This window comes from Ovis aries, chromosome 9, assembly GCF_016772045.2.
Source record: "Ovis aries strain OAR_USU_Benz2616 breed Rambouillet chromosome 9, ARS-UI_Ramb_v3.0, whole genome shotgun sequence".
In the NCBI taxonomy this organism is placed as follows: domain Eukaryota; kingdom Metazoa; phylum Chordata; class Mammalia; order Artiodactyla; family Bovidae; genus Ovis; species Ovis aries.
Genome location: NC_056062.1, coordinates 23,979,121 through 24,006,106, shown reverse-complemented (window position 1 = coordinate 24,006,106; position 26,986 = coordinate 23,979,121).

Sequence of the window (26,986 nt, the reverse complement as noted above, 5' to 3'; positions counted from 1 at the left end):
TTTAGTCATGGGGGGACTTTTTGATCACACATTTAATCTATTTATTATCAGTTCAGTTCAGTCTCTCAGTCATGTCCAACTCTTTGTGACCCCAAGGACTGTAGCACGCCAGGCTTCCCTGTCCACCACCAACTCCCGGAATTTACGCAAACTCATATCCATTGAGTCGGTGATGCCATCCAACCATTTCATCCTCTGTTGTCCCCTTCTCCTCACGCCTTCAATCTTTCCCAGCATCAGGGTCTTTTCCAATGAGTTAGTTCTTCGCATCAGGTGGCCAAAGGATTGGACTTTCAGCTTCCTCATCAATCCTTCCAATGAATATTCAGAACTGATTTCCTTTAGGATGGACTGGTTGGATCTCCTTGCAGTCCAAGGGACTCTCAAGAGTCTTCTCCAATACCACAATTCAAAAGCATCAATTCTTTGGCACTCAGCCTTCTTTATAGTCCAACTCTCACATCCATACATGACTATTGGAAAAACAATTGCTTTGACTAGATGGACCTTTGTCGGCAAAGTAATGTCTCTGCTTTTTAATATGCTGTCTACGTTGGTCATAACTTTTCTTCCAAGGAGTAAGCATCTTTTAATTTCATGGCTATTGTAGATTTCTTCTGGAGTCAGTTTTGGTAGCTTATGTCTTTCTAGGAATTTGTCTGTTTCATCCAGTTCATCTAATTTATTGGCATACAATACTTTTTATTTCTATATGGTCAGAAGTAAGGTCTGACAATCTCTGCCTTTTGATTAGACTTAATCTATTCATATTTTATGATACTATTGATATTTTTGGATTTACGTTTGACATTTTATTTCATTTTCTATATGTGCTTTTTATTCCTCTATTCCTTTCTTTTTTATTGAGTATTTTTAACCAGTATTTCCATTTCTTTACTCATTTTTTCATCCTATTTTTGAGGTTTTTTTTTAATGTCTACTCGAGGATTTGCTGTATATATCTTAACTTATTTTAAAAAAACCAACTCCGGTGTACTTATTTGTGATATGAGAAAATAAATCTTTCCATATGGACCTAACAGTTTTGTTTGTCTTTGTGGCAGAATGTGAAACCAGTACATAAAGTGAAAGTACTATCAAGAATGCAACTGAGTTGTCCCTTAGGAGCTCTGAGACTTAAGTAAACCCAATTCAACTCTCCCACCCATCTGACATACATAAATATGGTTGAATTCTGAGTCTTTGTTATATTTCCCCCTATTCTCTTATTCTTGGTCTATCAGTCTCCCTTTCCCATGTGCTTAGAATACTGCTTGGCATATAGTATGCACTCCATCAGTTTTTATCAAACACATAATTGAATGATTTCAAAGGATCTTAAAGATTCCTTCCAACTTTTAATATCCCATGTTTCTTAATGTTTCCCTCTCTCATTACCCTTCAAGGGGTAGCAACGAAGAGCCACAGGCTCTGAACTACTCGTTGAGCCACAGATTCTGGCCCTCTGAAAATCACACCTGGGCAGGAGGAGCCCTGAAGGATGGAGTTGGTGATGGTTGGCCAGAGAGATCTGGTCCCTGTTTATAGAGCTCTGCAATCCCCCAGTATATCTCCTAATTACACAGCGAAGGGGGCTGCCAGAGCCTGGATTTCAGGAGCTTGATGAGAGCATCTCTACTTTTCCTTCACCCCTCATAGAGATTATGAGAGATATTTGTTCTCTAAAAGAACAACAGCCACTTGGGAAATAGGTACCATCTATTTTTAGACCAAGCACTTAGAGGGAACCTGGGCCACTTCACTCCCATTCCTCACAACCTCTAAAACTGCAACCACTTAAAGTCAATTACAGATAAATGAACCAGCAGACAATTACAGGACCATGAGATGAATGACACGCAGGATGGAGAATAGGGTGCTCTGGGGCAGAGGGAAAAGGTGCTGAAGCAGATGCTCAACTTTTTGTAAGTGGCTTCTCCTCTCTTGCCCAAGGTGACCCACCTGTCAAACATGAAAATATACTAACTTTTAGCCAGAAAAAAAAAAAGTACTTCTTGTTCTTGTTTCCAGTCTCCTACTACCTTCTCAGAAGGGTGTGACATGATCAAAAATGGAGATATTGCAACTTGGAGATGAGACGACAGGAAAAAGTGCTAGAATCAAGAACCTGGGGAGATACGATATCTGGGTTAGATGATTGAGACAGAAGAGAAAGAAAGAGACTTGGAGAAGGTAGCCAAGAGAAGAGATTTTATAGAGAAGAGCACAGACTCATAGAAGAATTTTATCAAGTAATTTTGAGTGATGTACAATGTAACCTAACCTTCCTTTCTCCATATCCCCAATGAAATAGTCAAGTAAAAATTTTAAACTCGATAAGGATGGAGTTTATTGGAGGTGGGACAGAGTGAAGAAGGGTGCTAATTCCTGCTTAGGTGGTGCAGACACAAGAGTAGAAGCAAGGATGAGAAAAGAAATGGCACCAATAGACCTGGTCACATCCAGGTAGCGGACACGTGAAGGGAGAAGCCAGAGGACTGTCTTCCCACTCTGGTTAGACCAGTCCTCACCAAGAGGTGTGCAGTGCAGCCTCCGCACGATGCTCCTCCCAAAGCTCAGGCGAGAGACCAGGAAGGATGCCTGGAAAGGAGGAAGGACTCAGAAGAGCAGCCTGTGACCTTCCTAGAGAATGGGGCAGTTTCGCGCGTCTCTGTAACTTCCGCACTTAACAAGTATCTGGTTCATCTCCTGGGCTCAGAGAGCTTCTAGTGAGCAAATGAATGAATGAATGAAGAAATATAAAACCCAGTGGCCTACCTGTCCACTTGCTCTAGAATGATTTCTTGGAAATGGACAGCAACCCATATTTCTCAGAGCAATAGTTGGTATGTCTCCCTTACCTCTCTGGTTTCAGAAAGCGTGCCCTTCCTCACTATCTAAAATTGGATTTTGCATTCGCTACACATATGGGTGGAAGCAGCACAAGCTGGAATCAAGATTGCTGGAGAAATATCAGTAACCTCAGATATGCAGATGACACCACCCTATGGCAGAAAGTGAAGAACTAAAGAGTGAGTCTCTTAATGAACATGAGAGAGGAGAGTGAAAAAGTTGGCTTAAAACTCAACATTCACAAAACTAAGATCATGGCATACAGTCCCATCACTTCATGGCAAATAGATGGGGAAACACTGGAAACAATGGCTGACTTTATTTTGAAGGGCTCCAAAATCACAGCAGATGGTGATTGCAGCCATGAAATTAAAAGACGTTTACTCCTTGGAAGGAAACCTAGATAGCATATTAAAAAACTGAGACATTACTTTGTCAACAAAGACCCATCTAGTCAAGGCTATGGTTTTTCCAGTGGTCATATATGGATGTGAGAGTTGAACTACAAAGAAAGCTGAGCGCAGAAGAATTGATGCTTTCGAACTGTGGTGTTGGAGAAGACTCTTGAGAGTCCCTTGGGCTGCAAGGAGATCCAACCAGGCCATCCTAAAGGAGATCAATCCTGGGTATTCATTGGAAGGGCTGATGTTGAAGCTGAAACTCCAATACTTTGGCCACCTGATGTGAAGGGCTGACTCATTTGAAAAGACCCTGATGTTGGGAAAAATTGAGGGCAGGAGGAGGAGAGGACAGAGACAGTTGGATGGCATCACCAACTCAATGGACATGAGTTTGGGTGGACTCTGGGAGTTGGTGGTGGACAGGGAGGCCTGGCGTGCTGTGATTCATGGGGTCGAAAGGGTCAGACACGACTGAGCTGAACTGAATACACATGGGGAAGTGGTGTACAGGCTTACTGACCAACTAATTAAACACCTAAAAATCGGAAGAGTTTTCTTGGGGACTTCCCTGGTAGTCCAGTGGTTAAGAATCTGCCTTGCAATACAGGGGACAGGGGTTCAGTCCCTGGTCCAGGAACTAATCCCACGTGCTGCAGAGCAACTAAGCCTGTGCACCACAAACACAGAGCCCCCGCCCTGGATGATCTGGAGCCCAGGTGCCATAACTAGAGAGTTCCTGACCCATAAAAAAGGGCCCTGCCTGCTGCAACTGAGACCCGACACAGCCAAATAAATAATTTTTTAAAAAGAAAGAAAGGCTTTATTGTCCCACAGGCTCAGACAGGTAACTAAGAACCTGAATTCTACCGTAGACAGCTTTCTTTCCTATGGACTAGATAATGCCCACACACAATTTCAAACTTGACTCCTGAAATGTACTGTGAACTCAACCATGTCTGCCATTGGCCATGAGACAGGTCACTTGGATAGGTCACTTCTCCTCACCATGTTCCGTTTTCTGAAGCAATGTCTTCCATCAGCTCCGGTAGTCCATGAACCTGAGACTTGACTGGGTTCTTCCTGTTGACAAAAGTACAGAATCTAACCTATGGCCTGAAGACTCCAGCTCCAAGTACAGAAGCTATTTTTGGACCCATAAAATCACTTTACTTCCATAACTTCATACACTGATATTCGGAAGAACAAGTTTCTATTTGGAAAAGTCTGTTCATTGCCAACCATAAACTTTGAAAGCAGATAAAGAAGATAATCTACATGAACTAAAGGTTACTTTGAGTCAAGCTCTCTGCGTAGTGTACACATGATTTCATTTAATCCTTCCTCACAGGCCTGCAAGTTCAGCCTAATTGTTCCTTTTTCACAAATTGCAGAAACTGAGGCTGTCAGCAGGCAAAAATTGCATTCAAAGTCGTACAGATGACAAGTGAAAGTCAGGTTCAAGCCAAGTCCCCCTGACACCAAGGTGACATTCTTGCTACTACAACAGGAATAAAATAAAACTAAGGCTTTGCAGAATGTAATTAGCAATTAGATCAAGAGCATCCTGTAGGGACCCAGTTAGTCAGTCGGTTCAGTTGCTTAGTCATGTCCAACCCCATGGACTACAGCACGCCAGGCCTCCCTATCCATCACTAACTCCCAGAGCTTGCTCAAACTCATGTCTATCGAGTCAGTGATGCCATTCAACCATCTCATCCTCTGTCATCCCCTTCTCCTCCTGCCTTCAATCTTGCCCGGCATCAGGGTCTTTTCTAAGGAGTCAGTTCTTCACATCAGGTGGCCATATTGGAGCTTCAGCTTCAGCATCAGTCCTTCAAATGAATATTTAGGACTGATTTCCTTTAGGATGAACTGGTTTGATTTCCTTGCAATCCAAAGACTTTTAAGAGTCTTCTCCAACACCATAATTCAAAAGCATCAATTCTTCAGTGCTGAGCTTTCTTTATGGTCCCACTCTCACATCCATACAGGACTACTGGAAAAACCATAGCTTTGACTAGTTGGACCTTTTTGGCAAAGTAATGTCTCTGCTTTTTAACATGGTATCTAGGTTGGCCATAGCTTTTCTTCCAAGGAGCAAGTGTCTTTTAAAATTTCATGGCTGCAGTCACTATCTGCAATGATCTTGGAGCCCAAGAAAATAAAGTCAGCCACTGTTTCCATTGTTTCCCCATCTATTTGCCATGAAGTGATGGGACTGGATGTCATGATCTTAGTTTTTTGAACGTTGAGTTTCAAGCCAGCTGTTTCACTCTGGGGACCCAGGATGTATCCAATTGTTCATTCAACCTCACCCAGTTCTGCAAGATGACAATTTATCTCCTTTCACTTGACCACAGAAATAGAAAAATAAACATTTCCTCACATCTGTATTAGGAGCTGATGATAAGTGGTTATGCAACTAATAACACATAGATTTCGCCTCCCATATCTCAACCTATCTCATAGTTTGGTTAGATTAAGAGATCATTCAGAAACATTTTTGAAAAGTATACATTAAAAAACTCCAGTGTTCCCATTAACACTCAAAAATCTGTTAATAATTTAAGAACAAATTAGGAAATTTCCTACTAGTCCAGTGGCTAACACTGTGCTCCCAGTGAAGAAGGGCCAGGCTTCAATTCCTGGTCAGTGAACTAGATCCCGCATGTCATGACTAAAAAGATTGTGCACACTGCAATGCAAATCGAAGATCCCATGTGTTGCAACTAAGACCCAGCCAAGTAAATAAATATTAAAAATAAACACTTTTCTTAGAATAAATTAATACTTTGTGTTTTCCTGCTACATTCCAAGAGTTTCTAGCTTAAATCTTCGTTGCAGAAGTACTACCAGCAGTTCTAAGCTCATTTCTCTTGAAACTGCTGATGACACTCAGAAAAAAAAAAAAACCCAATAAAGGAAAATCTCCAAAAATCAAAACCCCTGACCTGGGTACATGATTCTATGGTTTACAATGTCCCATCAGGCCTCTTATCTCATTTGAGTCTCTCCCAACAGTCTATGAGGTAAAATGGTCAGGAATTCATGATCCCTGATACACTTTCATTCAGTCCAATATATTAATTGAGAGCCTGTTGTATGCCAGGTTCTCTGTTAAAGGCAATGACCTAAATACACATAATTCCTGCCCCATGGAGCTCCTGGTCTAGTCATCATACAGACATTACACAAACCGATACATGAATGAGCCTGGACATTATGAAATTCACCCACTGGCAAAAGCTAGCAACAGCTAGTAACTACTGAAACCAAAGCTCAAATCCCCAGTCTTCTCTCTTCAGGATTTCCGATTTTATTTATGGGGTCATTTAACCTATCAGAGTCTTGATCTTCTCATCTGTAAAACGGGATGATGATGGTACCTAGCTTATCTGGTCACCACCAGGGTGAAAAGAGATAATGTATAAATACAGTGTGCTACTGCTGCTGCTGCTAAGTTGCTTCAGTCATGTCTGACTCTGTGCGACCCCATAGACGGCAGCCCACCAGGCTCCCCCGTCCCTGGGGTCCTCCAGGCAAGAACACTGGAGTGGGTTGCCATTTCCTTCTCCAATGCAGGAAAGTGAAAAGTGAAAGTGAAGTCGCTCAGTCATGCCCAACTCTTAGCGATCCCATGGACTGCAGCCCACCAGGCTCCTCCATCCATGGGATTTTCCAGGCAAGAGTACTGGAGCGGGTTGCCACTGCCTTCTCCGAAATGCACTGTGAGTGAGCACTTACTCTGGAGCACACAGGAAGTGCTCCCTTCTTCTGCCCCTACTTTCCTCCTTTTCTTTCCAAGTTCATCTTTGATGAGAAGGCTTCTCTGCCTACCTTATCCCTCATCTACTGGGCTATCTACTCTGAACCATAATAGACCTTGCCCTCTATTTCACTCCTATAAGAGTCTTAAAATTAGTTATTCTTTTCTTATTTTTCTAATTATAAAAGCAATACACACTCGTTGCAGAAAAATATGTAATAATACTGATAAGGCAAAAAAAAAAAAAAAAGGAAGACAAAAGTGAAGTAATTGCTTTAAACTCAGAGATAACCACTCTGGGTATATGTATTTTATGCATTTACTTCCAGATCTTTCTCTAAGCATATTTTCATTAAAAATTTTATAGCCATTTTATAATATGCTTTCTCCACTAAGTGCTATATCATAAACATCTTTCTATTCAAATAAATATGCTTTTGCATTATTTATATCAGTCCATTGCATAGATGGAATCTATTCTATTGCATGGATGCATTTTCTTAATCAGTCTCATATATTTGCATATTTATGTTGTTTACAACCAGTGTTGCGATGAATATCAATCCTCACAGCTATTTTTTTGTTTTTTTTGCACATTCTGAATATTTCCTTAGTACCCACTCATCCTTTTTAACACAAAGCCTTGTTCTGATCATAAGTTCCATTAAGTTGGCATGTATCTATGTCTTGAGAAGCTTAAAATCCTTCTCAAGGTCTGCAATGAGTCTTTAAAATTTGAAATTTCTCATTAAGCTTAGCCTGATGAGCCTGTCTATCCCATAGTGTTTCTTTGAGGGTCCAGAACTGTGCTGTTCCATATGGGAGCCATTAGCATGTGTGTGACTATTTAAATTTTCAAAAATTAAAGATAGATTAAAAACATAGTCACTCAGCCACTCTTGACACATTTCAAACACTCAAGAGCCACATGTAACAGGGGCTGCCATATTGGATGGTAGACAGAGAACATCTCAGAAATCTCTCATCACAGGAAGTTTACTGGATAGCCCTGGTCTCGTGGAATATGGTGATGAAAATTTGCTTTAAAACAACAAAAAAAGACTGAAGCAGTTACTTTTGTTCTCCCATCCAACTCTCCTCAAGGCAGCCCTCAAGAAAATCCAAGACATAGATCCAAACTTCTGTTATCTCTCCTCCATCATCTCTCTGTCATAGCTCTTTGGTTGGACTCCCCTGGTCTCAGGATAAAGCCCGTGGTGTTCCTAACAACTCTCTCATCTGCTGAATCGTCTCCCTCTCCCCCTTCTCCACCCCGAAACTGAATGACTAGCATTTTCAGAACATTCCATGCCCTCTCACACATCTGTGCTGAAGCCAATCACAACCTCTGCTTGGAAGAGCTTCCCTTCCTTGTATCTACGCTTCTATCTAGCTAAATTTCACTCGTCTCTAGGACTTGGTTTAAGCTTAGGCTTCCCCTGCCAAGTCTTTTCAGGTAAAGAAGCTAGAAAAGGCCTCAGGCAGGAGTTTTAGCACTGTGGTCACAAAATCACACATTCTTATAAAGTTGGTAAAAATAAGATATTTTCTCTGAATCAGTTAGGGAACACTTCCCTCCTATTATTCTTTCTAGCATGTCAATCACATTGCGGAGGCTGCCAACCTTTGCAGCCTGATGCCTTGTTAGACCTTAGAAGCAAACAAACGTGGGACAGCTTCTTGGGGTTTTCTCTTTCAAGTTCCCTAAAGCTCTTCTTTTCTCTACCATCATTTCTCCATTTTTTTTCACCTGCTTGGATGGATGAAAGAATCTTAGTGAAATAAAAAGCTCAATGAGGTGAAAACACTCATAAACACTCCCATTAAGGAGTTTACTGAAGGGGCTTGTACCCTTGTCACTTAGATGGCCACATTTTATTCCTCCCAAGGTAACTAGACACTCTTAATCCAAAAAGAATGCAATGAGAATCAAAGAGAAAAAGGAGGGTCAGGTTTCAATCCTTTCATTTTCCAAAGAGGACTCATGGGGGAGGGATAGGAAGAAATTTATAACTAGCATTCTAGAGCCTTCTGAGCACAGAAGTTAAATCATTCTAACTTCTGCCTGACTTCCTCGACCTCAACCTGATGAACAAAGCAAGATTCGGTGTGAAAGGGGAACTCTGGGAGAAATGGAAAATAAAAGAACAGAAAAACAAATAATGAATTCAGAATATACCTTTACGTATAACATGTAGATAGACTGCGCTAAAGGGTGCTGTCTCCACTGGATGATGCAATGCAAAGAAGGAAAAGAGCCTGAGGGGTGGGAGTGGACAGATTCGAATCCTGCCTAGGCCACTGAGTGACCCTGTCACCCTAAGGCAGGTTATTTAGCCTCTTTGAGGCTTGGTTTCTTCATCTGCTAAATGAAGACAATAATACCAATTGGCCAAAAAATATGTGGATTATGTAAAAAAAAAAAAAAAGTACCAAATATAAAATTATGTGGCACAGTGCTTATCTCAAAATAAGTCCAATTTACGGATTTAAAATAAGGGGTTGTACAAACTTAGAGCTACCAAAGAGGGGAAGGGAGGGAGGGATAAATTAGGAGGTTGGGATTAACAGATATACACTACTGTATATAAAATAGATAAACAACAAGGACCTCCATATAGCTCAGGGAACTCTACTCAAAACTCATAATGGGGACTTCCCTGGTGGTCCAGTGGCTAAGCCATGTGCTCCCAACGCAGGGCACCTGGGTTCGATCCCTGGTCAGGAAACTAGATTCCAAACACTGCGACTAAACAGATCCTTCACAGGGCACCTAAAAGATCTAAGATCCCACCTGCCGCAACTAATATTTGGAGCAGCCAAATAAATAAAAATATTTTTAAAGGGGGGGGGGGGGGGCGGGCAGGGACTAGGTGGACAAAAGCAGGGGTGGAGACAAAAGGACACCCCCAGAGATGAATGGCTACAGTCTCAGGGGACAGAAGCCGGGATTGGAACAGAAACAGCCACTGAAGCAACCGAGTCTCCGTTTTCGAGAAGCATAAACAGCAGCAAGAACCGCAGCAGTTCAGCCAAGCCAAGAAGGGAGCCAGATCTGAAACGGAGCACCCTCGTCCCCCCCTCCCCACCCCCCGCATCTTCTCCACCACCAGGACAAAGGGCCAGTTTGAATGTGTGCCTCGCTATTTTAAGAAGCAAAGATTTTCGTTTGGCAAGCGCTCTTCACACAACACAAACCCCTCTTTCCTCTGACATAAATTCTTCCTTTAAGGAGAGAAAGAAGAAAGCCTCCATCGTCGGAATCCGCGGGTCCCAACAATGGGCCGAGTGCGGCTGCCAGCACTCCTGAAGGAGGCCTGTGTACCCGGGCGGCTGCCCTCCTTATCTTTTATCTCCTGCCCACGCCAGAGCTCCTGTTTGTCCGGGGTGTTTTGCCGACTTCTCTCCTTCAGCGGCTCGGACAGAATTTGCCGGCTGCCGGCTGATGGGAAACAACCATCTTCTTGTGCCTCGGCCGTCCTGTCTTCTCTCCAGGCCACGGGGGAGAAAACGTGTCTTTGTGGCCTCCCTTCAATAGCTTTCTGCATCCAAACGCCTCGTGGGCTCTGGCAGGAGCAGCCCGCGAGGCTCTGAATAGACGGTGTTGTGTGCTCCTCTTTGCAAAGCTGGCCTCTGATCCAGAAGGGCCTCCGCCGCCCAGCCCTGGTAGTCCCGGGCAGATGCCACAGCCCGTGGAGAATCATCATTGCTTGTCTGTGTACGGCGCATTCAAGCCCATCTACAAAACGCTTTCAGAGCTGCTGGCTCGTGGGATGGACATTCACCGTGGATCTGCTCTGCGCCTAGCACAGCCCTCGCCATCTACTCTCTCCTGAAGCCTGTGATGAGGCTCCACTATGGGTACCATTCTAGGCTCATCACTTTATAAAGTTGAGGAAACCGAGTCTCAAAAAGGGTAAGGTGACTAAACAGTTACAAAGATCCAGCCAGGGGTACCAATTGCTTCAGAGATGCTTAGGCCCCCTAAAAAGTATCTTATTCTCTGCTAAGCAATGAAGAGGGGATATAACTCCCACCAGCCTAGTTGCTGGGTACACTTTCTGCCCACGTCTAAGCCAAAAAGGGGAAGTAACTGATTTTCCTTTCCTTCACTCCATATTCCTCCCTCCCGCTCTACAAAGCCCCCTTGAAATAAAGAACGGAGCCTCTCACCAGGCTGACAGGTCAAAGTAGCCTTTTTCACTCTTATATTCTGAACCTAAGCATCTCTGATGTGTCTGGTTTGACCTTTGCTGGACAATGTAAGGTGGCCTGGGGTGTTCCTTGGGCTCAAGTAGCAAAGCTCAAAAGATTCAACTCTGGGGCTCACCTGGTGGCTCAGAGGTAAAGAATCTGCCTGCCCATGCAGGAGACACGGGTTCAATCCCTATTCCAGGAAGATCTGACGTGCTACAGAGACTAAGCCCGGGAGCCACAAGTCCTGAGCCCACGAGCTGCAACTACTGACTCCTGGGTGCCCTAGAGCCTGATGCTCCGCAAGAGAAGCCGCACGACGAGAGAAGCCTGCATACCACAAAGAGGGAGCAGCCCCAGCTTGCCGCAACTAGAGGAAAGCCCAAGCAGCAACGAAAACCCAGCACAGCCACAAAGAAACGAACAAATAAGATAAATTGGTTTTTAAAAAAGACTCGACTCTGGAACTTTGAGCTAAGTGACCTTCAGCAAGTCACTTCTCTGGATCTCATTTTTCCCTCTGGTAAAATGGGAGTGCTGATGCTCCCTCCACAGGGTGTTTAAAAGGGGAAAATGAATGTGGGAGGGCGAAACAATAATACCAGTTATTCTGTGGCAGTGGCAGCTGTATAAATACCGGTACTAGGGTAGCAGCAGTGGTAGGAACAAGAACCTCACTACAGCCCTGGAGGCCTGAGCACCGACCTCAGCCTTCCACTTTGCTCAGTCATACAAGCAACGTTTCATGTGCGCTCACCAGGAATATACCTTATTCCATAAACTCTCAGAACTTCCTCGTCTGCAAAAGGACTAGTGGTGGCAACAGGGAGGCAAAGGGATGGGCTAGTTGGTATCTCGGCCAGTTAGTATGGAATTTGCAATCTGATGACCAGTGGGACAGACTGATCTCATAGATGTGTTTTATTTGGCACCTAGTTTTTTTCAAGTGAGACTGATTTAAAATTGGAAATTCTGACCACACTGAGCCTCCATTTGTACAAAGGAGCAATCAGGTAGAACTGATAAAGCCTCCTTGTTCCTTGTACAGAGCAAGCAGGTGCCAGTTTGCCACAGTCCCCACCACTCCCTATTGCCTTATCAAAACTCAGTGTCATTTCCACTTGGTTTTGCAATTGCATTATTGTTGTCCTTGTAGTAAATGTCTGGTCCACGTGTATCAGAGTAATACTAGCTGCTGTAATTAACAAAATTCCAAATATCCATGGCTTAATGCAGTAAGTTTATTTCATGTTCTTGTAATAGTCTATGATGGTGGCTTTCCTCTAGGTGGTAATTTAAGGACCCAAGTTCCTTCCATCTTATAATTGTGCCATTCCCTCAAGTTCGCTATCTGGCCTTCAGTTTAAAAACATGGAGAGAGAGTAGAAAAACCCTATCTGCTTTTTACAAGCCCAGGCACAAAGTGGGGACATATATAATTTCCCCACATACTTCATTGGTCAGAACTAGTCACATCCCCCCAACCACCCCAGATGCTAGATGGATGGGGACATATAACTTCCAACTGGAAAACCATCTCTGACATAACTCGAATACAGAAGAGGGTGAACTTGCTTTTTGTTGCCATAAATCTCTGCCACATTTTAGCTCTAGGAAAGGGAAGGGTAAATAAAACACAGGCTAAACGCTTTAGGATTTTTCTTACATTCACTTCTGCAAGCCCAGAAACAGCAGATTCTGATCCCATAGTCTGGGTCTGAGCCTGAAATTCTACGTGTATAACAGGTTCACAGGTGATGTCATGATGTTGGTCTGTGGGCCACGATACATGCTCGATACACGTCTGCTGGAAGAATGCATGAAATTTCACTAAGAACCCCAGCTATATATATGGTAGGCAAGCTCGGTCACTCAGTTTTGTCCCACTCTTTGTGACTCTATGGACTGTAGCCCACCAGGTTCCTTTGTCCTTGGGATTTCCCAGGCTAGAAGTGGGAAGCCATCTCCCACTCTCTGGAGGGGGTAGCCATCTCCTCCTCCAAGGGATCTTCCCAACCCAAGGATTGAACCCACATCTCCTGTGTTTCCTTCCCTAGTAGGTGGATTCTTTACAACTGAGCCACCTAGGAAGTCCTGCTATATATTCCAGGATATGTGGTGAATGAAATGAACACACTCTTAGTATTTCTTGTGTACCCACCATGGTGAAACATGAACCACAGTGTGGCAAGAACACTCTGGCCTCAAGGGGCTTTATCTCTAGATGGGGTGATGAGATGTAGGTCAAAGGAAAATGAGGGGAGAACAGTCAAGGGTCAACTTGCATGCTGCCCATTCAGGGAATCCGGGGAAGGGAAAATGGGAGGGAATTAATTGCTCTTTTATATGCAGAATCAGCTATATGTTTGCAATGGTGCCAACCAAAAACCTCTTGTGCTATGGGCTGAATTTAATCCTAACACCTAGTATCTTAGAGTGTAACTGTATTTAGATGTGGGATCTTTAAAAAGGTGAAGTGAAAGCGTTAGTCACTCAGTCATGTCTGACTCTTTGTGACCCCATGGACTGTAGTCTGCCAGACTTCTCTGTCCATGGGATTCTCCAGGCAAGAATACTGGAGTGGGTTGCCATTCCCTTCTCCAGGGGATCTTCCCAACTCAGGGATTAAACCCAGGTCTCCTCTATTACAGGCAGATTCTTTACCTTCTGAGCCACCAGGGAAGCCAGGAAATTTTACCATCTGAGCCACTAAGGAAGCTTTTGATTAAAAAGGTAATCAAGCTGAAATGAGGCAATTAGGGTAGCCCATAATCCGTTATGACTAGGGTCCTTATAAGAGTTTAGGGGGACTTTCCTGATGGTTCAGTGTCCAAGACACCACACTCCCAATGCAGGGCGTCCAGATTCAATCCCTGGTCATGGAACTAGATCCCACCTGCCGCAACTAAGACCAGCACAACCAAATAATAAATAAAAATTTTTTTAATAAAAGAATTTAGGACACAGACATACACAGAAGTGAAACCATGGGAGGACAGGGGCAAACACAACCATCTTCAAGCCAAGGAGAGGAGCCTCAGAAGAAACCAATGCTGCTGACATCTTGATCTTGGAAGTTTACCTCCAGAACTGAGGAGAAGCCATTTTTTGTTTTCTTAGCCACACAGCCTATGGTACCTTGTTATAGCAGCCCTGGCAAAGTAATACACAGGGTCTACTTAGCTTCTCTGCTACTCAGGGTCCTTGCCTCCCGATGCAGGAAAAGGACGTGGGAGGTAGATGTCTGTGGAACATCTCTGGTGTGATGTGTTAGGCAACTCCTCTTATCTTGTATCATCTTCATCACAACCCATGTAAGATAAATAGCTAAATTTCCCCCTTCTTGTAGACAGAGGAAAGTGAGGTTCTTCTTCAGAGAGATGAAGAACTTTTCCTCTTTTGCAGAGAGAAGTCAAGGAAGCCAGGTTTACAACCATCTCCATTCACTATAGACACTAAGCTCCCTAGGCTACACCGTGTTGCTTCTCTCAATGTCAGCCCATGGACCTGCTGCGAACAGTCAAACTGTAGACTGTGTGTCAGAGCCCTGGAAAGTATTTTTAATCACTGTCCATCTGAGAAGCATTAGAATTACTAAAACAAACCTGATGCCATTTCTGAACAAAGCGAATGGAAGAAAATACTGGGGCTCTGGCCTCAGTACCCATACTTCTAAACTTTTAACACTAAACAGCCTACGACGATAGCAAATTCTACTCATGTTCCTACTCTTTCCACTCAAGTTGGCTCTGTGAGTTGTTGGTTTTATCAAAATTGAGTGAAAGTGTTCAATACAATATTGGATTCATTGGGGAGAAAAAAGGGAACAGAAAAACCCCGGTGCTTCAATGCCAGGAGCTTACAAAGACATATAAACCATGAGGAATTCCAAGGACTTACTCAGAAGCCGCTCTGCAAATGCACTTCTTGAACAAAGGGCCAATGTTCCTTTCAGGGAAGAGGGCAGTACTGGTTTCCGGCATTTTTTCTTTAAGTCATTAGGACCATGCCAACAAGCAAACATATACTTCTCCTGGGAGAAAGAATCTCATTCAACACGGCTTACAAGAGTCTGATTATTGGGGAGGGGGTGCTTCATGGCACGTGCCTCACCAGCCGGCCCCCGAATGTACAGATCTGCTTAAAGGGCTTTATTGATGGAGGCCACAGACAGATCAGGGCTTGTGGAGAAAACTGACATCCCAGGAATACTGGCGGGTCAGCTCCATCCTGACAAACACACAGTTCCGCCAGGAAGCGCTGAACAGTCTGCCTCATTCCTCAGGAAATGTACTTCCTAAACATGTGAAAATATAGAAATAATAAACTCAAGTCTGACGGGTTTGCCATTTCCTTCACAATGACAGCTTGGGGGCACCTGGGATGATATAAAATGGAATGACAGAAAGTGAAATGATAATTGAATTCTTAGCCAAATGCAAATTTCAGTTTTCAATGAACTGGAAGTATTATGTAGTAGCTCTGAGAACACACCAGCATTGGATTAAGACAGACCATAGTTCAAGCCCCAGCTCTCCTGCCTACTCCTGGGTTGGCCAAAAGGTTCATTTGGGTTTTCTGTAGCAGCTTATGGAAAAACCCAGAAGAACTTTTTGGCCAAACCAATAGTTATATGACCTTTGGTTATACCTTGACTTCTCTAAGCTTTAGTATCTTTACGTCTAAAGGATGATGAGATCCTCTTAGCATCTATGGAAAGATGAAATTAGATTACATAGCATGTTCAGACAGCTCCTAGCATAAGGATAAACTCTTAAAATAGGTGGCCAATTCTTTCTTTCCTCCAAGGAACTGGCTTCAAATACGCAGCATGTTTGAAGTACACCTGAGACTACAGATTCAGAAAACAAACGGATGGTTACCAGGGCCTAATGGGAGGGGTAAGGTGGGAGACTGGGATCGACATACACTCACTACTATGCGTGAAACAGATAATGAATCCGGACCTGCTGTATAGTAGAGAGAACTCTATTTACTCAATGCTCTGTAATGGCCTATATGGGAGAAGAATCTAAAATTTAAACAGTGGATATGTATAACTGATTCACTTTGCTGTACAGCAGCAACTAACACAACACTGTCAATCAACTGTACTCCAATAAAAAAATTTTTTTAAGAAAAAATACAATACAGTACACCTAAGATTAAATACTATTAGTAGTACTAGTTAGTGAAGGAGTAGGTTGTTCTACGCAGTTAGTACGGGGTGGGTTTTCTACTCATTCACACGTTCAACTCTATATTCATCCAGCCAAGCAACATTTATCGAGCACCCACCCTGGGCTGTACCAACCTGCTGGGATGAGGAGGCCACAGGGAAGAATAAGGCCGTCTCTGAGGGCTCAGGCTCTGCAGGAGGTGACAGACGTGTAAGAACACACCATACAACAGGCAGAAGAAAGCAGGGTTGTATGGGAGAGCAAGTACTATGCGAAGAGAAATCTGACAAATTCTACCTGCAGGCCAGACACACACATGCACGCACGCGTGCACACACACACAAAACATATCACTGTAGACCGGACGCTTCATGAAGATAAGGGCTTTGCTTTCTGGTTTGTGTGCTAATACTGAGAACATTTCCTAACACTCAAGCAGGTGCTCTTTAAAAAAAAAAAAAAAGGTTGTGGAATAAGTGAATTGATAACTTTCTTAATCCACTTTGAGAAGGCTCTAGATGTGGAAAATTGCAGTTATCTTCTTATCTAGAATAGAGGATGCAAGAGTAGGTATAGGGAATTATTATTTTTTATTAATTTTATTGGAATACAGTTGCTCTATAATATGGTATTTATTTCTGCTGTACAGCAAAATGAATTGGCCATACATATACCCTCTCCCTTTTGGACTTGCTTCCCATTCAGGTCACTACAGTGCATGAAGCAGAGTTCCCTGGGCCACACAGTTCATTAAGAATAGAGTGTTTTGGTGGGAACCTCCAGATGCAGGGTCCATCAGGTATCTCCATCAGGGAGGGGTGGTACTTAAGACATAGGCCTGGGCTGGAGGTACAGATCTGGGGTCACTTAAAGATGCGGATTGAAGCCAAGAGAGGCAAGCACCCAGAAAGGAAAGGAAATACTGAGAGCCAGTACAGGAGTCACAAGACAACAGTTTCTAGGAGGAGTCTGAGAAGACCTCTCAGAAGAGACAGCTCCATCACTGGTGAGTCAAGAGTACAAACAAGGAGCAAAAGGTTCATCAACCACTTGTCAGGAAACACCCGTGGGAAAGGCAGCCTGGGGTGGAGGCGGGGGATCAGGGAGAGCGTATGTCCTCTGGCTCCCCAGCCCTGGTGGAAAATGTTATCTTCATGTGACCACACACTCCCACGGACCCTTCTCCCACACCAGCCCTTCCTCAGCTATTTGTGTTGAGGCTGTGGTTTTCCTTTCTGACCCTTCTTATTGAAACTTAGGAAGAAAAAGGGGAAGAAAGCCAAGATGTCACAGAGGGCCTGGGGTTGGGAGGGGGTGGTCTTCACCCTGGGGTGGGGGGCGGTCTCTGGGGAGGCAGCATGAGGCCATAGGAAAACCATAGATGCTTCAGCCTCTCGCCTCCTACTCACATCAGCAGTTCTGTATCTTTTCTGCGCCTCTGCTTCTGCATCAACCGGAAACACACACACATTTCACACTGTTCTCTAGACAATGCAATAAAATTACAAATGAGCTTCCTTTCCTTTGGTCAAGTCTAATAACTGCTCCAGGTCTCCATTCTTTTAGAACATAGAATTAAACTGAGTGCTAACTGTCTTGGTTGTACTGAGGATTCAGCTGAAAGCTGTTTTATAATATAAGTATCTATTTCCTTGCCTATTTCTCCTATTGGAGGAGATAGTCATAAGCTAAAGAGTTGGGATGCTAGAACTCACATGTACCTGAGAGATTTTTAAATAAACATACAAATAAGTGGCAGATGGGAGGATGGATGGAGGGGTCTGAGTTAATACTTACAGATACAGAATCTTACAAATTCAAGATGTTTCAGCCTCTGAATGTTCTCCTGAGAAACTAGGGGTCACAGAAATCATCTCCAGGGTCCGAGGACTATGAGAAAAAAGACTTTCTCCCTATTTTGTGTACCAGCAAATTAGCCATTCTTCATCAGGTCTTGTTTAGAAATGGTGGCGCAGCCTGAGAAAATTGGGTTCAACTTGCCATGTAGAATTTTGGTCATGGAGTTGTATAAACATAGCTCTTTATTAATCTAAATTACTGGCCTTCAGGGTGAGTTTATTTTATTTGCACACATGATCTTCAGTCCTGGGAACCCTGAAGGACAAGTGTGTTCCAGAGAGAACAAGCCTCTTGTGAACCACTTAGCAATGGACCCTCAGGAGGTGCTACATAAACAAAATGTAACGAATTGTTCCCCCTGTCAAAAATGAACAATTCATAACGTGCCCTTGAACGAAACCAACTGGTCCTCTTGTCAAACACTCTGTGCTTTGATGTCCATTTCACTGGTTAGAAAAAAAAAAAAGAAGAAGAAAATAAGTCCTTTTTAATAATTTTTTTCAGTGTAAAAAGGGAGAATAAGCTATCAGCTACCAGACACAAGCACCCTTCCTAGCTGAGAGAGAACTTTGGGTATCTGAATTAGACTTCTTCAACTGAGAAAAACTTACATAATGAAGTTAAAGTATCCTTTACCAGTGTTGTAAAAACAAGCCAAATAAAACAACAACAATATTCTTAAGTGACCAATGGGTGCAGTGGAAACAACAGTTGTAACTACTCACATTTCTCTCTTAACAATGCACCACCACTGCACATTCAGACAGTACAGATGCAGTTATTACACAATATAATCTATGTCACAAACCTATAGGGTTCATGCTATTATTATTCCCATTTCACAGCAAAGAAAACTGAGGCAGAAAGACATTAAGTGACCTACCCAATATCACACAGATAATTATGTAGTGGAAACAATTTTCAAACTCCAGACTGAGGGATTGCTCTTGAATCACTATGCTATAAAGAATACTAGACTAGGAGTGATGAAATATGCTTTTAGTCCAGATTCTGTCATTAACTCCCCATCTACTCTGAGACAGGTCACAAAGAATCCTCAGTTTGCCTATCTGTAAAACAAAAAGTTTCCACAAGATGATTTCAGCATTAGTTGGGTTCTCTGGTTGCTTGTCACTGAAATTCACTTTAGCTAATTTAAGTCAAAGAGGAGGACGAAGAAGAGAAGAAGAAGGAAGAAGAAAAATGAGGATGAATTCATTCTAAGATATTTAGGCAGCTCACAGAATGGACAAAAGGCTAGAGACTGGATAGCCAGACTTACAGAACTTACATCAAGACAGGAATCAGCGTGGCATTTAGGGTCTCATTGAAAAGATAAGTAAACTGTCTAAATCAAGGGCCACCAAAAAACAAATGAGCCCTCAAAATTTCTCCATTCCTTAAGATTTAAAATATCCATAGATAATACACTGTTCTTGCTTGAGTCAGGTAACCACCCCTTGCCAGGGAGAGCAGGACAGCTGATTTACAACTCCACAATACTACACAGCAGTGAGACTGGGTTTCAGAGAAAATCTTGATGAAAGGGGATGGACTGTTTTTAATCCACTATTCCATGGAAAGTCATGTGCAAGATAATTGCATAGATTAAATGAGAGGTGTATATAAAGTCTGAGTTGGGCCCAGTTTTTAGTTACAGTGCCATAGGTATTGGGACACTCTGTTATAGGAAGGTTGAGGCAGCAGCGACTCTCCCTGCCTTTTTCCCATTATTGTTGTCATTCTCAACATAGAAATGGTAGGATTCTCTGAAGCACCCAAACCTGGGTCAGGGGATTTACATCAGCAAGTCACTGGTAGTCCATCAAATCCACTTCAAGTTTAGTGGAGTGCTCGTGTCTCTCAGAGATACTGACCACACTCATTTGAGTCCTTCGATGTGATTCCTCCCATGAGGGGTAGTAGAGAGAATGAACAAGAAGGTAAACCATTTGGATGGTTTTGCAATATTTCAGGTAAGAGATGACATGTGTCTAAAGCAGATCAAAGATAATAGGAGTGGAGAAGACAAAGCACACTCAATGGACGCTTTAATGACTGATTTGACAGGACTCAAAGACTTGGCAAATGAAAGGGAAATAGTAAGGATGGTCCTGAGGTTTCTGGGATAGATGCCTGAGTGGAGGGAAAAACACTTACTGTGGAAATGCTGGAGCACTGATAGTTTACATGAGAAGGTAATGGACACAGCATTTTTGGACACACTGAATATGAAGTCCTTGAGCACAATTCTAGCAGAGAGGTCTAGAAATCAGTTGCATACAAGAATCTAAAGCCCAGTGTGGAGTCTGAGAATGGTATTTGGCAATAATTCACAGCGGCATTAGTTGGAGACATAGGTCTGCTTAATCAAGAAAGAGTTCATGAGTTAAGAATGAGTGAAAGGGGGTGGGGGGAAACATGAACTGAAGGTAGGTCCATGAAGCAGAAAGGGAAGTGGGAAAGAAGCCTACAAGGAGATCGGAAAGGAAAAATCAAGGGAGGAAGAAAACCAAGGGAGGTGACATTGATGTCCAAGGCTAGGAGAGAGCCCATCAGCAATAAGATCTGAAATAAGAAAGCAAGAGTACAAGTTAAAAGTCAAGGTTGAAGATTGCTTTCACAAGGGTCCTTGTGGGAGGGCAGAGAACTACATAATCTACTATATAATCAGAGATCTGATGGACCTAAAATGAATAAGATTGACCACATGGCAAGAGGAGGCTGGAGGGTGAGCAAGGCCAGACCATGAGTCTTATGGGCCGTGATAAGGAGTTTGGACTTTATACTTAAGGCAAAGCAAAGCCATTGGGAGTTTTCAGCAAGATGATGACATGATCAGAGTGAGTGTTGAACAAACTGCAGGATAAAGATTCTTAGAAGGTCAAGAGTGGATACAGTGAAACCAGTTAGGAAACTCTTGCATAAATGTTGGATGATTAAAGTGGGCAGCGGGCCAAGACATGCGCTCTAGAGTCAGACTGCCTGGATTTGACTCCTGGCTCTGTCACTTACCAGTTGTGGAAAAAATGTGGAACTTTTCGTTGCCTCAGTTTCTATAACCGAGGATAGGTTCACAAATATTTCCTACTTCCCAAGCTGTTACCAAGATCAAATGCAACCATATGTATCAAGCACTCAAAAGCGTGTCTAATACACCCAGTAAACACTCAAAACATCACCCGCTATTGTAGCAATGCAGTGAGAAATAATAGTGATCAGAACTGTCGAAGAGAAAATGGAGAGACGCAGATGAATTTAGAAGAATCTTTGAGTGACAAGAGCAGAAGCTTTACTCTTTAGCAAAAGCTGAATTCATTGAATTTGCCTTACTTGTAGGAATGTAGAAAATGACGTTTAAATGTAACTTGCAAAAGTATGGTATTTTGTGGTTTTTTTAAAAATTGTTACAAATTCAGATTTTGTGTAATGAACATGGAAGTTGAAGTTCAGGAGAATAAACAAGCAATGTAAAGGTTTGCATTTCTCAGAATGAGTGTGAGAAGCAAATCGTAACCTCATCTGCAAACAGGCCCATGATGTGTGAAGCATTACCAATTGTTATGCCTGGTTTTTTGGAGAGATTTCCCACCACTGCTAAAGATACTAGTGATGAAACAGAAAAACTTGCAAAGGCAACAGCAAATTCTCGTTCTTCTCTTGACACTGAGGTTTAATAGCCTAATTTTATTGGGGAAATTTAAAAACTATATGTGAAGGCGGAAAGCACACAGCACACAGTCTCTAGCTCATAGAGGCTACTGAATAAATACTGCTTTCTTTCATGACACTTGATGGCAATGATTACTTCTTTGTAATCCATGCACATTACACACTAGGAGGGTAAGACTAAAACACAGAGGGCTTCGATAGCTATGTAGGTTCAGAATATGTCACTTTGCTTGAGAGGATAATAGCTCATTATTTGCTATGTCCATTTTCAGGGCAACATACCTGATTACCATTAAAGAATTACAGTGGCAGCATATTCATTTTCACATTAAAAAAAAAAAAACTACAGAGTTGGACTTCGTTGATGGTCCTATGGTTGAGAATCCACAAGCTGATGCGTGGAACACAGGTTCGATCCCTGGTCCAGAGTCCACGTGCCACACAGTTACCAAGCTGGCACTCTAGAGCCTGTGAGCTGCAACAGCTGAGGCCCACGTGCCCCAGAGTCTGTGCTCCGCAGCAAGAGAAGCCACGGCAACGCGAAGCCACAGTGAAGAGCAGCCCCCACTAGCCACACCTAGAGAAGCCCATGCCCTGCAACAGCCCCAGTACAGCCAAAAAATCAATCGCTTTTTAAAAACTATGGGGTCATTTACTTAATAATGGAAAGTGAAAGTGAAAGTTGCTCAGCTGTGTCCATCTCTTTTCAGCCCCATGGACTGTAGCCTGACAGGCTCCTCGGTCCATGGAATTCTCCAGGCCAGGATACTAGAGTGGGTAGCCATTTCCTTCTCCAGGAGATCTTCCCAACCCAGGGATCAAACCTAGGTCTCCCACATTACAGGCGGATTCTTTACCATCTGAACCACCAGGGAAGCCTTTATTAGGTAAATGTCAACATCAAAATTCTTGCCTGGAGAATCCCGGGGGGGGGGGGGGGGGGGAAGCCTGGTGGGCTGACGTCTATAGGGTCGCACAGAGTCGGACACGACTGAAGCGACTTAGCAGCAGCAGCAGCAGCATTAAAAACATGCTGGTGGGGGGATGAATCAGGAGATTGGGATTGACATATACACATTACTATGAAAAAAATAGATAGCTGATAACATGCTGAGCAGCTCAGGGAACTCTATTCAGTGTTCTGTGGTGACTTGAATGGTAAGGAAGTCCAAAAAAGAGGGGAGAGGGATATATATACATACATACATATGCCTGATGCACTTTGCTGTACAGTAGACACTAACACAGTTTTCATTCCAATCCAAAGAAAAGGCAATGCCAAAGAACGTTCAAACTACCACACAGTTGTATTCATTCCACATGCTAGCAAAGGAAATCTCAAACTTCTCCAAGCTAGTCTTTAACAGTACAGGAATCAAGAACTTCCAGATGTTCAAGCTGGAAGTTCAAGCTGGATTTTTAAAAGGCAGATGAACCAGAGAGCAAATTGCCAACATCTGTTGTATCATAGGAAAAGAGAATTCCAGAAGAACATCTCCTTCTTCTTTATTGGCTATCCTAAAGCCTTTGACTGTGTGGATTACAACAATCTGTGGAAAATTCTTTAAGAGATGGGAATACCAGAATGTAGGTCAAAAAGCAACAGTTAGAATCAGATATGGAACAACAGACTGGTTCCAAATCAGGAAAGGAGTACATCAAGGCTATATATTGTCACTCTGCTTATTTAACTTATATGCAGAATGAATGAAGTGTGTGAAGTCACTCAGTCATGTCCAACTCTTTGCGACCCCATGGACTGTAGCCTACAAGGCTCCTCTGTCCATGGAATTTTCCAGGCAAGAGTACTGGAGTGGATTGCCATTTCCTTCTCCAGGGGATCTTCCTGACCCAGGAATTGAACCTGGGTCTCCTGCATTGCAGACAGACGCTTTACCGTCTGAGCCACCAGGGAAATCCACCTGGTGTATATGCAGAATACATCATGCAAAATGCAGGGCTGGATGAAGCATAAGCTAGAATCAAGATTGCCGGGAGAAATATCAATAACCTCAGACATGCAGATGACACCGCCCTTATGGCAGAAATTGAAGAAGAACTAAAGGGCCTCTTGATGAAAGTGAAAGAAGAGAGTAAAAAAAAAAAAAAAACTGGCTTAAAACTCAACATTCAAAAACCTAAGGTCATGGCTTCCAGTCCCATCATTTCATGGCAAATAGATGGGGACACAATGGAAACAGTGACAGACTTCATTTTCTTGGGCTCTAAAATCACTGCAGATGGTGACTGCAGCCATGAAACTAAATGACACTTGTTCCTTGGAAGAAAAGCTATGATCAACCTAGACAGCATATTAAAAAGCAGAGACATTACTTTGGCAACAGAAGTCCATCTAGTCAGCTATGGTTTCTCCAGTAGCCATGTATGGATGTGAGAGTTGGACTATAAACAAAGTTGAGTGCCAAAGAAGCGATGCTTTTGAACTGTGGTATTGCAGAAGACTCTTGAGAGTCCCTTGGACTGCAAGGAGATCCAACCAGTCCATCCTAAAGGAAATCAGTCCTGAATATTCATTGGAAGGACTGATGCAGAAGCTCCAATAGTTTAGCCACCTGATGCAAATAATTGACTTGTTGGAAAAGATCCTGATGCTGGGAAAGATTGAAGGCTGGAGGAGAAGGGGATGACAGAGGATGAGATGGTTGGATTCCATCACCGACTCAATGCACATGGGCTTGAGTAAGCTCCAGGAGTTGGTGATGGACAGGGAAGCCTGTCATGCTGCAGTCCATGGGGTCACAAAGAGACAGACATGACTGAGTGACTAAGTTGATGTATGGATGTGAGAGTTGGGCCATAAATAAGGCTGAGTGCAGAAGAATTGATTCTTTTGAACTGTGGTGTAGGAGAGAGCTCTTGAGAATCCCTTGGACTGGAAGGAAATCAAAACAATCAAATCCTAAAGGAAATCAGTCCTGAATATTCATTGGAAGGACTGATGCTGAAGCTGAAGCTCCAATCCTTTGGCCACATGATTCGAAGAACCAACTCATTAGAAAAGACCCTGATGCTGGGAAAGATTTAAGAAAGGAGGAGAAGGGGACAACAGAGGATGAGATAGTTGGATGGCATCACCAACTCAATGGACCTGAGTTTGAGCAAGCTCCTCAAAGAGCTGGTGAATGACAGGAAAACCTGGTGTGCTGCAGTCCTTGGGGTCACAAAGAGTGGGACACAACTGAGCAACTGAACAACTAGAAACTAACACAACATTCTAAGACAACTATTCTCCTACTAGTTTTTTTTTTTAAATGCTAAAAGTCCCCCTCAAAGCTTCCTCAGATCCATGACCCCCATGATTCTTTCTTATACAGAGAGTAGACAGTTTTGGTCAAAAAAAGAAAGAAATAGGAACAGAGAAATGAAGAAAGGAAGTGAACTACTACCTAGCTGACAACACTCTAAGTGCTGTGCCAAGCACTCTCCATACATCCAGTGAGAAACTCCCCCACTTTCTGTGCAGGAGGAATTGTGGTCCCATTTGACAGAAAAAGAATCTTCAGCTCAAGGAGATTTAGAGTCAAGGTAGCAGGGCTAGTGAGTTAACAAATTGGGGATCCAAATTTAGGTGTCTTTGCCTCCCTTTCCCCTGCACTGGTGTTTCTATGTGTCTCTTAAGACCCATACAGCACAGAAAAAGATATCTTTTGGAGAAAGCAAGCAAAGAGCTTACCTTTAAAAACCTAAATTTGGATTAAAGAAAAGTATAGGTATATTTCCTAGCAATAGTAGAATCAAAAACTCCTTGCTTAAGAAGTCTTTGCCACAGTGAAATTGATAAAGTAACTGTAGAAAGTATCAGAGTTCTGGTCATCCACCAGGTGTTTGCTATGGCACATGCAACTGGCAGGTTCTTTATTTTTCTACTAATATTGTGGAGTCATAGGAGCAGAGTGTAAGTTGGCCTTCATAAGTAAAAGAAATACAAATTTAAATAGTGTGAGGAATAGTGACAAGTTGAGGACATTTATACAAGGAAAGTGGGTAGGAAATAGAAATTGACTCACAAGACACCAAGAAAGCACAATGATTTGGAGTTTAGGTAAATCAGCTCAGTTCAGTCACTCAGTAATGTCCAACTCTTTGCAACAGCTTCCCTGTCCATCACCAACTCCCGGAGCTTGCTCAAACTCATGTCTATTGAGTCGGTGATGTCATCCAATCATCTCATCTTCTGTCGTCCCCTTCTCCTGCTGCCCCCAATCCCTCCCAGCATCAGGGTCTTTTCTAATGAGTCAGTTCTTCACATCAGGTGGCCAAATTTTTTTTTCCCAATTTAGGTAAATAGTTGTTTTTAAACACTTCCTTGTCATTTTATAAAATTATATTTTATGGCTGTTAATTGTTTACATGCCTATCTCTCTTACTTCGTTTTGAATTCCTTGAGTTTAGCATGGTATTTATCCTTGTATCTTAGTACCCTACACAGTAACTGGCATATGGAGGATATTTAATATGTTTTTTGATGAGAAGGATAAATAAATCAAAGAATAAAGAGATACTAGGATAAATGAATGAAGTGGGTACATTTATGGATACATTTGCATTGATAATATTTCTCTGAATGATAAGTGCTTATAAACAAAAAAAAAAAAGCTATGGTTTTTTCCAGTAGTCATATATGGATGTGACGGCTAGACTGTAAAGAAAATTGAGCACTGAAGAATTGATGCTTTTGAACTGTGGTGTTGGAGAAGATCCTTGGGAGCCCCTTGGACTGTGAGGAGATCAAACTAGTCAATCCTAAAAGAAATCAGTCCTGAAATTTCATTGGAAGGACTGATGCTGAAGCTGAGGCCTCAGTGCTTTGGCCAACTGATGTGAAGAACTGACTCACTGGAAAAGACCCTGATGCTGGGAAAGACTGAAGGCAGGAGGAGAAGGGGATGACAGAGGAAGAGGCTGTTGGACGGCATCACTGACTCGATGGACATGAGTTTGAGCAGACTCCAGGAGTCGGTGCTGCAGTCCATGGGGTCTCAAAGAGTTGGATATGACTGAGCAACTTAACCGAAGTACTTTAAAGTTAAGATAGTTAT